Source organism: Sus scrofa, chromosome 2 (genome assembly GCF_054392235.1).
Source record: "Sus scrofa isolate SSC_HxYL_T2T_F1_AM1 chromosome 2, Sscrofa_HxYL_maternal_Yorkshire_Landrace_v2.0, whole genome shotgun sequence".
Taxonomy (NCBI): domain Eukaryota; kingdom Metazoa; phylum Chordata; class Mammalia; order Artiodactyla; family Suidae; genus Sus; species Sus scrofa.
This window is the reverse complement of record NC_139384.1, coordinates 100600948-100612974: the sequence shown is the minus strand read 5'-3', so window position 1 is coordinate 100612974 and position 12027 is coordinate 100600948. Positions and strand designations below refer to the sequence as shown.

Here is a 12027-nt window from a genome sequence, read left to right as displayed (position 1 = left end):
TTTCCTATGATCCTGTTGTTTATAACAATGACAGAAGTATTATGAAACACTGGTGTGAATTTTATTTTCTAATTTGTGCAGGATTTTTAACTTTGCAGAACTTTAGTGTACGATATGCATAATTTGTGATCCACAGATAGAAATCTAAAATTACTATTATGTGTGATTTATCTTATTTCTAGTATGTAATCTACATCTTCTTTTTGTTTTTAAAAAGGTAGTTAGACCAGAGTTCCCATTGTGGCTCAGCGTTAACAAACCTGACTAATATCCATGAGGACACGGGTTTGATCCCTGGCCTCACTTAGTGGGTTAAGGATCTGGCGCTGCTGTGAGGTGTGGTGTAGGTCATAGATGTGGCTTGGATCCTGCGTTGCTGTGTTGCAGGCTGGAATTTGGACAGGTTGTAGTAGGCATGGCTTGTCTCTGCTCTGTGATGTTTGATCCTCTGTAAATTGTCACTCTCTTGTTTTTGTATGGTAAGTTATGATGAGAGTTTGTTGTAATTCCTATCAACAAATTGTCCTTCTGTATGTAATATGTCTTTTTATTTCTGGATGCCTTCAAGATTTCTTTTTATCTTAAGATTTTAATATTATGTGTCTAGGTATGATTTTTATCATGCTTGATATTTTTGATCAGGATGGATTTGTGTTTGTCTATTATTAATTTTAAAAAATGTTCAACTATTATATTTTCAAATATTTTTTCTGTCCTCTTTTTTCTTCTCTTTGCAGGTATGTTAGACTGTTTGATATTGTTCAGTAGCTCTTAAACGATCTGTTCTTTTTTTATTCTTTTTTTCTCTATTTTTTACTTTGAGTACTTTTTTTGGACTTATTTACAGGTTCACAGATGCCTCCTTCAGTGTTGAGTTCACTGATGGATTTGTCAAAGGCAGTCCTCATCTCTGTTACTAGTCTTTTTACTTCTTGCATTTCAATTTGATTATTTTTCATAATTTTCACTTTTCTACTGAAGTTTCCTATTTGTTCATGCTTGTGGTCCATCTTTTCCATTAGAGCTTCTAGCGTATTAATCCTAGAGGTTTAAAACGTTTTGTCTGATGATTCCAATAATGTCATATCACGGTTTATTTCTTTGTTGGTTAACAGTCTCATTTTTTAATTCATTTTTGTTTGTCTTGTACTTTTTTGGTTGAAAGCTAACCTCTTTGTAGGGCAATTGAGACTAAGGTAAATTTTATTTATGCCTAGGAAATTATGTATCTCTTCTTTTCCTAATTCTTTAATGTGTGGGCAGAGCATTGAGTTAACTTAGGAACTGAGCTGGGCTTGGATTTGTTGTTGCGTTGGTATTAGTGTACCACAGACTTCAGATTTCTCTAGCATTACTTTGTGTTTAAGATAGAGGCTGTTTTGCTCAAGAGTTTTTTTCACTATGTAGTCTGCCTTTAGCTCCAAGTCCTCTATTTGTTTATGAGCCTAAAAGAGGGTCTCTTTTTACTATCTGGCACCTCCCCTAGAAGTTGACTGCTTTGCTTGTTACTTGATGCTTATCAGGCTGGTAGTGTAGGAGCAGGGATGGCATTCCCTGTTGTTCTAATTCAGCTTCAGTGTTAGGCAGGGCTTGTTTCCCTGGGTCTCAAGAGTGTCAGATTCTGTGTAACCCTGTTCTATCCCTGTGGTAGGGGGTGGCTAGTAGTCTTGGTTCAGGATGTTCTTCTACACCCTTCATTTCCAAAACTGGAGATGTGTTCCCTCCGCCCCCCATTTTTTTCCCACAGCTTTAATGGGCCTTTGCTTGTGTCCTAAGAGCTGTAGGTTTTTTGTTGTTTCTCAGGAGAGAGGGGACTAGATGGAGCTTTGTAGCTTTTTCACAGGAGCTGCTTTTCCTCTCCTCTAGGCCAGTTACAGTAGGGAGACTCTCTTCAGTCACTTGCTTTCTCCCAGTTTTTCTTGTGAGAACATTGTGGAGAAGGGTCTGTGACTAGATGAGTATTTCTGGCTCCCAGGGATTCTATGATCTCATGCTAGTTCATACTCAGCCCTTAGCAATTTGTTGGAAATTTTAGCTGGGTTCTTACCAGCTTGTATTCCATCTGGCATCTGCTTTAGGTTATCAAGTGTCCTCATCCTGTTTCTCCTTGGAGGTGTTTGTCTGTATTTAGATAAGCTCTCTGATAGGTTCAAGAAAATCTGCAGTTTTGTAAATTAACTGTTTTTTATGTTGTAAAGTTGGAAATGATGTGTTTCTAGCTTTCTCTATCTTATGTAGAAAACCTATGAGCAGATCCCTCAATATATGCTCATATTGTTCAACTGTGTTTATGATATTTCCTGTGCTGCTCACTTGATCTGAAAGGTCTACAAGTTCCATTTTAATTTTCTTTCTAATAAGTTCTTTTAAAATTTCTGACTAGAGCCTGATAGTTCTTCTCAGCACTTGACTTCTTCACCCCAAACATGTTTCTAAGGCATAGTTTGAAATACATTGGTGGGGAAAAGAAATCCCATTTTTAAGAATTAGAAAAATATGGGTTTTGGTATCAGCTCTTCTTTTATTAGTTAGTTCATCTAAAATCAATCATTCATCTAGCTGAATGTCTCTTTTTTCTGAAAGTGAAAAAAAGAAGATTTTAAGATCTTTGTTCCTCTTATAGAGTTGTTGCAAGACTCAACTGAAATATTGCGTATAAATGACCTCTGAAAAATGTAAAACTCTATACAAATTGATTTTATTATTACCTTTCACAATATACTTTTCACCCATGAGTGCATTTATTTTTACCAAGGTTAACTGAACCAGTTATAATCTATCTGACTTCCTGTTTTTGATTTATTTAAAGAACTTTTTATTATTGGTTTAGAGACTCTTGTTAAGGTCTTGAATTGTGTTTTGATTTTTGTAACTTCTAATTTAAACCTTTCATACTCTGCCTCATAGATCCCCCCATCTTTCTTTGATGATCAGAATTTTCTTGCCTTAAAATATGTCTTTTTACCTTTAAAGATTTTTTTTTTACTTTATTAGCTGTCCATGTAAGAGTTGATTTGCTACTATTTAATATTTTTTGAAGGTCTGATTGATACATGACCCTCATTACTTTTTTGTTCCTAAGTTGTTGTTGTAAAGTTCCCAGGCATCTTGTCAGAAAGTGTTTTTTTAAAAACTTTTCTGTGAAAAAAGTGTCTCATTTATTCATAACCTTCTGAAAATTTGGTCACTACGTAACTGTTCTATGAGAATGTTGAGCTTGTTCAACAAGTATTTACCAAGTAGTCACCCATTGTACTCCAGAAGTCAATTATTGTTCTTTATTGAGTCTTAGCAACCAAGATGTCATGTACCAATATGGCAGCAAGGGCAGAGATGAATATATTCAGTGTCTTCATCTGCCACCTTCCTCCTTCTTCATAGGACTCTTATGTTCCAGGTTTCCTTCCTTTCCTCCCTATCTGGACCCCATTCCCAAATCACATCTCAGTTCACTCTATTTCAAGATTTTTTTCCCCTCACATGTACATATTGATAGCATATTTAACTTTTCTCCTTTTCTAAATATGGTTTCATTTTTATGGTAAAGTCTTTCTCTTTTGCTCATCTTATATACAAAAACCTCAAACAATCCTAATCAGAAATGAGATGAATAAGAATATTATTAGTAGTTTATTTGTGTTAAGGATGAAATAATCACACATTTTAATGGAAATGAGACAAAACATAGTAACAGCTTGTGTCTGGTTGCTATACTAAGACCACCTGAAAATTCAGGATTCACAGAGCTCAGTATATAGTCATACTCACTGATATGATTTATACAGCAAAAGCTTATAAAAGAAAAAAGGGGCAGAGGAAGGCTGGGGGAAAAGGGCGAAGGCTCCAAGCTGGGAGAAGGTGCTGGAGGAAACTAGATGCAAGCTGCCAAGAGTCCCCTACCAGCAGTAGAGGTATACAAGATCCACTAAATTCCTCCAATAATTCCTTGTTAAAATGTTAAAAATAGAACTGCAGGGAAGTTCCCTTTGTGGCTCAGTGGGTTACAAACTCAACTAGTGTCCGCGAGCATGCAGGTCTGATCCCTGGCTTTACTCAGTGGGTTAAGGATCCGGCATTGCTATGAGCTGTGGTGTAGGTTGCAGACACGGCTCAGATCCTGCATTGCTGTGACTGTGCCATAGGCAGGCAACTGCAGCTCCAATTCCACCCCTACCTGGGGAACTTCCATATGCTGCAAGTGCGGCCTTAAAAAAAAAAAAAGAAAAAAAAGTAGAACTGCCAGAGCTCCCTGATGGCCTAATGGTTAAGGATCCAGCATTGTCACTGCTGTGGCTTGGGTTGGATACCTGGCCCAGTAACTTCTGCATGCCGTGGGCATGGCCAAAGAAATAGAACTACCATATGATCCATCAATTCCACTCCTAGGTATTTATCTGGAGAAAACAAAAATACTAATTCTAAAAGATATATGCACCTTTGCTTTTATTGCAGTATTATTTACAATAGCCAAGATATGGAAGCAACCTAAGTGTCCAACCTAAATGGATAAACAGAATGTGGTATGTATGTATACAATGAACTATTATTCATCCATAAAAAGAATTAAATCTTGCCATGTGCAGCATGATTAGACCTAGAGGGTATGTGTTAAGTGAAATAGTCATGATAAGGGAAATAAGTTGAACAGAGAAAGATAGACACTTTGATTTAACTTATATGTGGAATCTAAATATCAAAACAAATAAATAACAAAACAGAAACAGAATTATCAATACAGAGAACAAACAGGCATTTGCCAGAGGGCTAAGGGGTAGGAGGAGGAGAGAAAGAGGTGAGGAACATACAAAGACAACAGACTCCAGTTATAAAATAAATGAGCCTCAGAGATGAAATGTGCAGTGTGGGAAATATAGTCAATAGCTACACATATCTTTGTATAGTGACTATTTTAACTAGACTTATTATGGTGGTCATTTTGAAAGGCATAGAAATATTAAATCACTGTTGTATAAGAGCAACTAACGTAGTATTGTAGGTCAATTATACTTCAAAAACAAACTCATAGAAGAAGAGATCAGGGGAGTTCCCGTTGTGGCTCAGCAGATTAAAAACCCAACTAGTATGCATGAGGATGCGGGTTTGATACCTGGCTTCATTCTGTGGATTAAGGATCTGGTGTTGCTGCAAGCTGCGGTGTAGGTTGCAGATGAGGCTTGGATCCGGCATTGTGTGGCTGTGTTGTAGGGCAGCAGCTGCAGCTCCTATTCAACCCCTATCTTGGGAATTTCCATATGCTGTGGGTACAGCCCTAAGGGAAAAAAAGCCAACCCCCCCCCCCAAAAAAAAAAAAAAAAAAAAACAGATCCAGTTGGTGATTACCAGGTTGTGGGGAAGGAAAGAGAGAACTGGATAAAGGTGGTCAAAAGATAAAAACTTCAGTTAGAAGATAAATAAGTACTAGGGATATATATACTACATGATAACTATAATTAACACTGCTGAAAGTTAGTGAAAGTTTTTAAGAGAATAAATCCTAAGAGTTCTTATCACCAGAAAAAAAAACTTTTTTTCTATTTCTTTAATTTTGTTTCTAAATTTATTGTGATGCTCATTTCAGGATGTAAATCAAATCATTATGCTCTACACCTTAAATTTATACTGTGCTATATGTCAATTATGTCTCAATAAAACTGGAAGGAAAAAAAAATGTGAAACTTCCATCAAGGAAGTTTATGTGAGACTCAGTGCCTAAGGGTTTTACTGGGGACTGGTCATGTAGGTACTCTGGTAGAAGGAAAAGAAGCGTTCAGTGTATACTGTATTGTTTGTGCAAACAGTTTAGGCATAGTAAGCCATCATTTTGTGAAAGGTGAGAACTCTCCCAAAATCAAAGTTCCCAGAAGACAGCCAAAGACCAAACTTGCATGCAAACCTTTTTAAGGAGAGCAAACTCAATCACACGATGTTAACTCTCTTGCACACTGCTGTTAGCTTTGAAGTTCCTTCCAGAAAACATCCAAAAGCTCCATTCAGATCAATAAAGAACTCTGGTTATGTTTCCTCATGTACTGCTAATTGAACAAACACTAACATTTGTTGTAAGCTATTAAAATGTTATAGAAACAATTTTCTATTACTTTTCACCACAAATAGTATTTCTACTAGGAATTTAAAAGGCTTTTATGAGACACTTAGAAATTTATAGCAAGTTTTCTAAAGTAAAACCCCATTCCAAGTTTCAAACAACTGGTTTGCAAATGAAATTTTAGAATAATATCTAGATTAGGATTTTCTTATATGTAGTATGCAGAGAAGAAAGAAATTAGAGTAAGCTGAATTCATTGGAGAAGCCTTTAAGGAGGAAACTGGAATTGAACTGAAGATGGGGAATGTAAAGATAGGTAAAAAGAGACAAAGGATATACTAGGGCAATTGAATAGCATGACTGAGAGAAGATTGAGGATGGAGTGAGTTGGAGGGGAGAGACATTTGTATATTTTTACTCTAAAGCAAATATAAACTCACAGTCGCTTTTGCATCAGTGCTGTTGGTACAAAGATGCCCGATCCATATATTTTCTGCTTTTGTGGATTCCGGAATTTTCTAGGAAGACCTACTTTTCTTATTTAATAGTTTATATGAGGTACAAGTGTTATACTATTCTCTTTTGTTTCCAAATTAGAAACTACTTAATTCAGAGGGTTGGTTTAAAGATTAAATAATATGATGTATGTAAACAAGCTGCGTGAAGTATTTATGGCCATCATTTAAAAAATTATAACTGTCTCATCCTAATGAGTTGGATTAGGTGTACTTAACATATAATTATTATTAGGTATGGAATTTCTGCACAGCAGTATTATCTACCTGTTTACTCTTACCTGATCTCCCACCACCTCACTGAATATTTATACCAGAAGATTATCTTGCTGCTAAACATTACAACTCTCCTATCTTACAGTGTAGGCATTTAGCATTTAAGTATGTGCTGGGTTTGGTTTTCCTGTTTCTTCATATCATATAGGCTCCTTATTTGACCTTTGTTTCCTGTGTTTTCCTTTGGTATTATACGCAACTGTTTGGAAAGCAACTGTTATAAGAAAAAATCTTCTGTATTTGCCTTTGCAGTATTTTTTATGGTTAAAATAGAATTTAAAGGGGTCGTTTAGTCCAAGATAGCAAAGCTATACAATAAAAGTTCTTTCTTTGTACTTTAGTAAGAGATAGGAAATATTTCACAATTACCTAATGCATCACTTGAAGCTATCTTGTGTGAATATTTGTCTAAATGTGAACAGTTAACTTTTTCAAATATAATATATTGCAAGAACTATTAGAAATTCAGCTAACTAATCATTTTCTACTACTACAACATAATTCTTGGTAAACATCTAGATGAAACATAAAGTTTTAGGCCACATGTTTGAATGTCACTGATCACTAAAAAGAATGACTAAGCTATCAATGAATGGCTCAGTAATTGATTTATTCTCTTTTCTCTAGATTTATGATGTATGTAGAATCATCTTTTCTTATCTATCACCAGTAATCTAACATATTAGAAAACTAGTTGAACAGTGATGGGAAGCTACATTTCTAATTGGAAATGTGTCAGAATGTCTACTTTTCAAAGTGAGGGAGAAATATACATGTGGTAGCCCCATCTACCCGTTTGGTGTAGTTTTCATAGTTCCTTTGTTGGTTACTTAAAGTATTTACATGTTAAAAGAGGATAGTAATAAATCTGATCATATGTGTTTATCAAATTTTAGTAATTACAAAATTTTTCTTCATGTTTGTGCCACTAATATATCTTTTGTAAATGAGAAATACGTGTTATAAAGGAAATTATACTGTGTAATAGAAGTTTAATACAGAAATTGAGTACATACACATTAGGTTCAGTATAAACTGTTTTGAGAATAATGTTTTTGTGAATTTATGAGAATGCATATTAAACTAGTTAGCTTCTTTTTAATGATTAAGATGGAAAAGTCTCATCTTTTGTACCATAAATTTTAAGTGTAATTTCCTCAAAATAGAGAACTTAATTTTATTAACTATTTTAATTTCAGTATTTTTAAAAATTTTACAAGGGGAAAAATAATGGCAGCCCCTAGACCCCAACCCCAAACAAAGAGGGATACTTTTGTCTTGTGAAGATGGGTTTTCTTAGATAAAACAATCAGAGCTTTAACCTAATACTTAAACAAACAGAGCTTATATTCCAAGGGAAAAGCTATTTACTTTGAGACTCAGTTTAGGAAGTCTTTTGAAAAACTCAGGAAGCTTTGGCTGAGATAGAACTTGATGGCTGCTGTTAAGGACATTTATGTATTTTTAACCTGGTAAGCTTTAAATCTAAATTTCTGAATTAAAAAGTTTTAGAATTTGTAACTAAGATAAAGTTTAATTAAAGTATGTGTTTTTGAAATAATTATATGACTTTCTCATGTTTTAAATTGCATTTTTATATGTATCTTTGCTGAAAAGGAACCATCTACATGGGAAATATTGAGGAGATAGGGCACAGAGACTCCATTGTGAGAACAAGACTATTTTTAGCTTTTTTTCTACAAAATATATATACACACTTTATCTCCTGTACTTATATACTTAAAATTATTGTACTACGCTCAGTTTTAACAATAAATAGCTGTAAGTGATCGATTCTCCCAGCAGAAACATTTTCCTCTGTCTTTTGTGGCAAAAAGTCATCATTTTTCTCTCTCCTGTTTTTAAAAGACTGAAATTAAATTTTTCAACTCAGTAGAGTAACTGTTCTTAGTGGAATTTTCTTCTTGGCTCTTAAGATTTCTATTAACATGGTAGTGCCTCCACAAAGATCATAAGGTACAAAGTAACAGATTTTTGGAGCTAAAAGTGACTTTTCAGATCATCTAGTCATACACTTTGATTTTACATTTAACCTCAGTGGCAGCTCAAACCTCCTCTCCATCCTGTGGCCTCTTTAATATTGCTACATATCCTTAGGGATTATATGCTCTCAGTTACTTCCAGCTTCACATTTCTGACCCATGCGTACTGATTTCACTTGCAGCACACCTCACCACTGATCCTTTTCTCTTTGTTTCTTATAGATCTAGGCAACAAATGATATGATTAACTTGTAGTCAGTTGGTGCTTATCAGCTACCAGACCATTAATACACCTGCTAAACCACAGTGGTGGATTGTATATTTGACCTCTACAATCTGTACTTTTTTTTTCAATGAATTTTATTACATTTATAGTTGTACAACAATCATCACAACCCAATTTTATAGCATTTCCATCCCAAACCCCCACTACAGTCTGTACTTTTATTGAACTTTCTCCTGTGTTATTTGGTGCTCCAGTTAGAAAAGCAGAATATGTTGTACTTTGTCAATATATTTTTCTTTCATTTTTAGATCTGAGATAGTAAGTGGTCTAAAGACCTTCATTATAACTATATTGAAGATTATCTTTAATCATCTATATCTTAAAAATATGATACTTGGATAATGGAGAAGCCAGAAGCTGAGTACAATAAAATCAGCATTTGGTGTTAACATATGGTGTCATTGGATGTCCTTGCCTTCTATTCACAAAGTAGTTTTTTTCCTCACCTACAGGTGAGATTTTTTTTTTTTTTTTTTTTTAGGAGAATCCTAGCTAAAGTGTTTACCTTGACATTGAGCAGATGTATACTCGATGTAGTGTAGTAGACCTGAGACTATATTAAGATATCTGGATTATTACTATTATTATCTATAATATCCATCTCTTCCATCCAGGACCAAACTGCTAGGGTTACACAGTAATTTTAATACAAGGCAGAGAAAACAATACCATATGGAGATAGGAACACAAGATTAGGGGGCTAGACATAGTGAGTTTTTTTTCCCATGGAAAAATTAAGATTTATAGTCTGAAATGGGAACTAACATAAAATACCAGTATGGATTTTGATTTTGCATTGGCTGTCTTTTGGTTGAATTATCACATCATTTATCTTTCTTCCCTGCAGATCTTGTTCAGGTACTCGGTAAATGTTTGTGAGCTTGAGCAGAATTTGGAGTTAACATGGCTGATGGTCTCACTGTCCACCTGATGTGACCCAATGCCAAGAGTGTGACCCAATAGAGGTTCTTCACGCTTGAGGATACATCACTGTGACTATATTTTTCACCTCCCAGTACAACATTTTTTCCTCAAATCTGTAAATTCTAATTGCTGTACTCTTAGACAGATTTCTTTGAAAAAAATTGAACAGTGGTAAATCATTTCTATAGTTCTGCTCTAATATCTTGCATCACAGAGACCATACTTTAATAGAAATACACAAGTTTTTATTCTATAGAAAAGCCCCTTTGCCCCAACCCTAGATCACCCTCTTCCCCAAATTCGAATTTTCAAAGTGGATACCAAGAGGTTCTCATTTTTGTTTGTTTTACAAAACCTTATTGAATGGCCTATTGAAATAGTAACTTTTGTAATTCATTAAATATTATTTATAGAACATTAGTTGCTTAACTGCAGAGCTAGAGGGCAGATAAACTGAAATTGAGTTGAGTCACTGCCAAATTAAGATCAGAAATTAAGATAAAGAATCTCTTACACTTAAAAATGATATTTATTGGCAACTTCTTATGAATATGTCTGTAGTGCAAAAGATGTCTATTTATAATGCATTCTTGTTGTGAATTTAATGACCATATGTTTTAATTAATTTGAAAACTGTTGCTGGCAGTTGGTCAGAATAGGAACTGGCAAACCTATTCTCCAGGTAGTATCTAGGGGCTGTTTGACAGCTTCCTTTCCTTATTGTGAAAGCCTTGATCTGATTACATAATATGTGTGTGTGCACGTGCGTGTGCTTGCGCACACACATTCCAGGGGCCAGGTGTTATTTTTTTACTGTCAGCTACTTGAAACTATATGGTGGAAACCATAGCATTTAAGACCAGAATATTTCCACTCCAATTTCTCCAGTGGATGGGGACAGAAGCAGCTAGGAGTAAAATTAAAGACGTAATGAAGTAACCATTCTTCAAACCATCCTTAATGAGAATGCCTTTTTTTTTTCTTTTTATTTTATTTATTTATTTTTTTTTTAGGGCCAAACCCATGGCATGTGTAAGTTCCCAGGCTAGGGGTTGAATCAGAGCTGTAGCTGCTGGCCTACACCACAGCTCATGGCAATGCTGGATTCTTAACCCACTGAAGCAAGGCCCAGGATCTAACCTGCGTCCTCATGCATACTAGTCAAGATTGTTACTTCTGCGCCACCATGGGAACTCCAATGAGAATACATTTTAATGTAACATAGGGATAGCTCTCTTTTTTCCTCTGTCATTCTCTTTCTTATCCTTAACACTCAGAACTGCTACTGTACCAGTTTTTCTCTTTTATTGTCATAATTCCTTTCATCATCCTTATTAGCATGACTGCCCAGTCCCTCTCATGCTTTAATCTTACTTGTCCAGTTGATCCATTGATCATTTGTACTTGGACATCATTCTCCACTTTAAATTCAATTATTTTAAAAGTAATTAGTAGGAGTTCCCATTTGGCTCAGCGTAAATGAATCTGACTAGTATCCCTGAGGACACAGGTTTGATCCCTGGCTTTGCTTAGTGGGTTAAGGATCTGGAGTTGCCATGAGCTGTGGTGTAGGTCTCAGGCACGGGTTGGATCCCGTGTTTTGCTATTGTGATCTAGGCGGGCAGCTGTAGCTCTGATTTGACCCCTGGCCTGGGAACCTCCAGATGTGCAGGTGTGGCCCTAAAAAAAACCCAAATAAATAAATAAACCTAAACAAACAAAAAACTTTGAGAAAACAATTAGAGACTTGCTAGCTTCTAGCTTCCATGATTCTATTTTTAATAAAATTTTTCTTCTATTCTTCCATGATTTGAAACTTTGTTTGACCCTTCCCTCTCTTTCTCTGCCAACATCCTCCAAATTATCTTGTCACCTTCCCTTCTACCCAACTAATACATAGCTATTAAATACTGCTTTTTCAATTAATTCCTCTACACAAAAATGTTTAATAATTTCTTAATACTTTCAGAAAGAAAA

At 35.2% G+C, this 12027-nt stretch overlaps 1 protein-coding gene across 20 annotated transcripts in view; it reads left to right on the top strand.

The window, feature by feature from the left end:
- SSBP2 (single stranded DNA binding protein 2) overlaps window positions 1-12027 on the top strand; it is a 312577-nt gene that overhangs the window by 131869 nt on the left and 168681 nt on the right. The gene's annotated exons all lie outside the window — the stretch shown is intronic.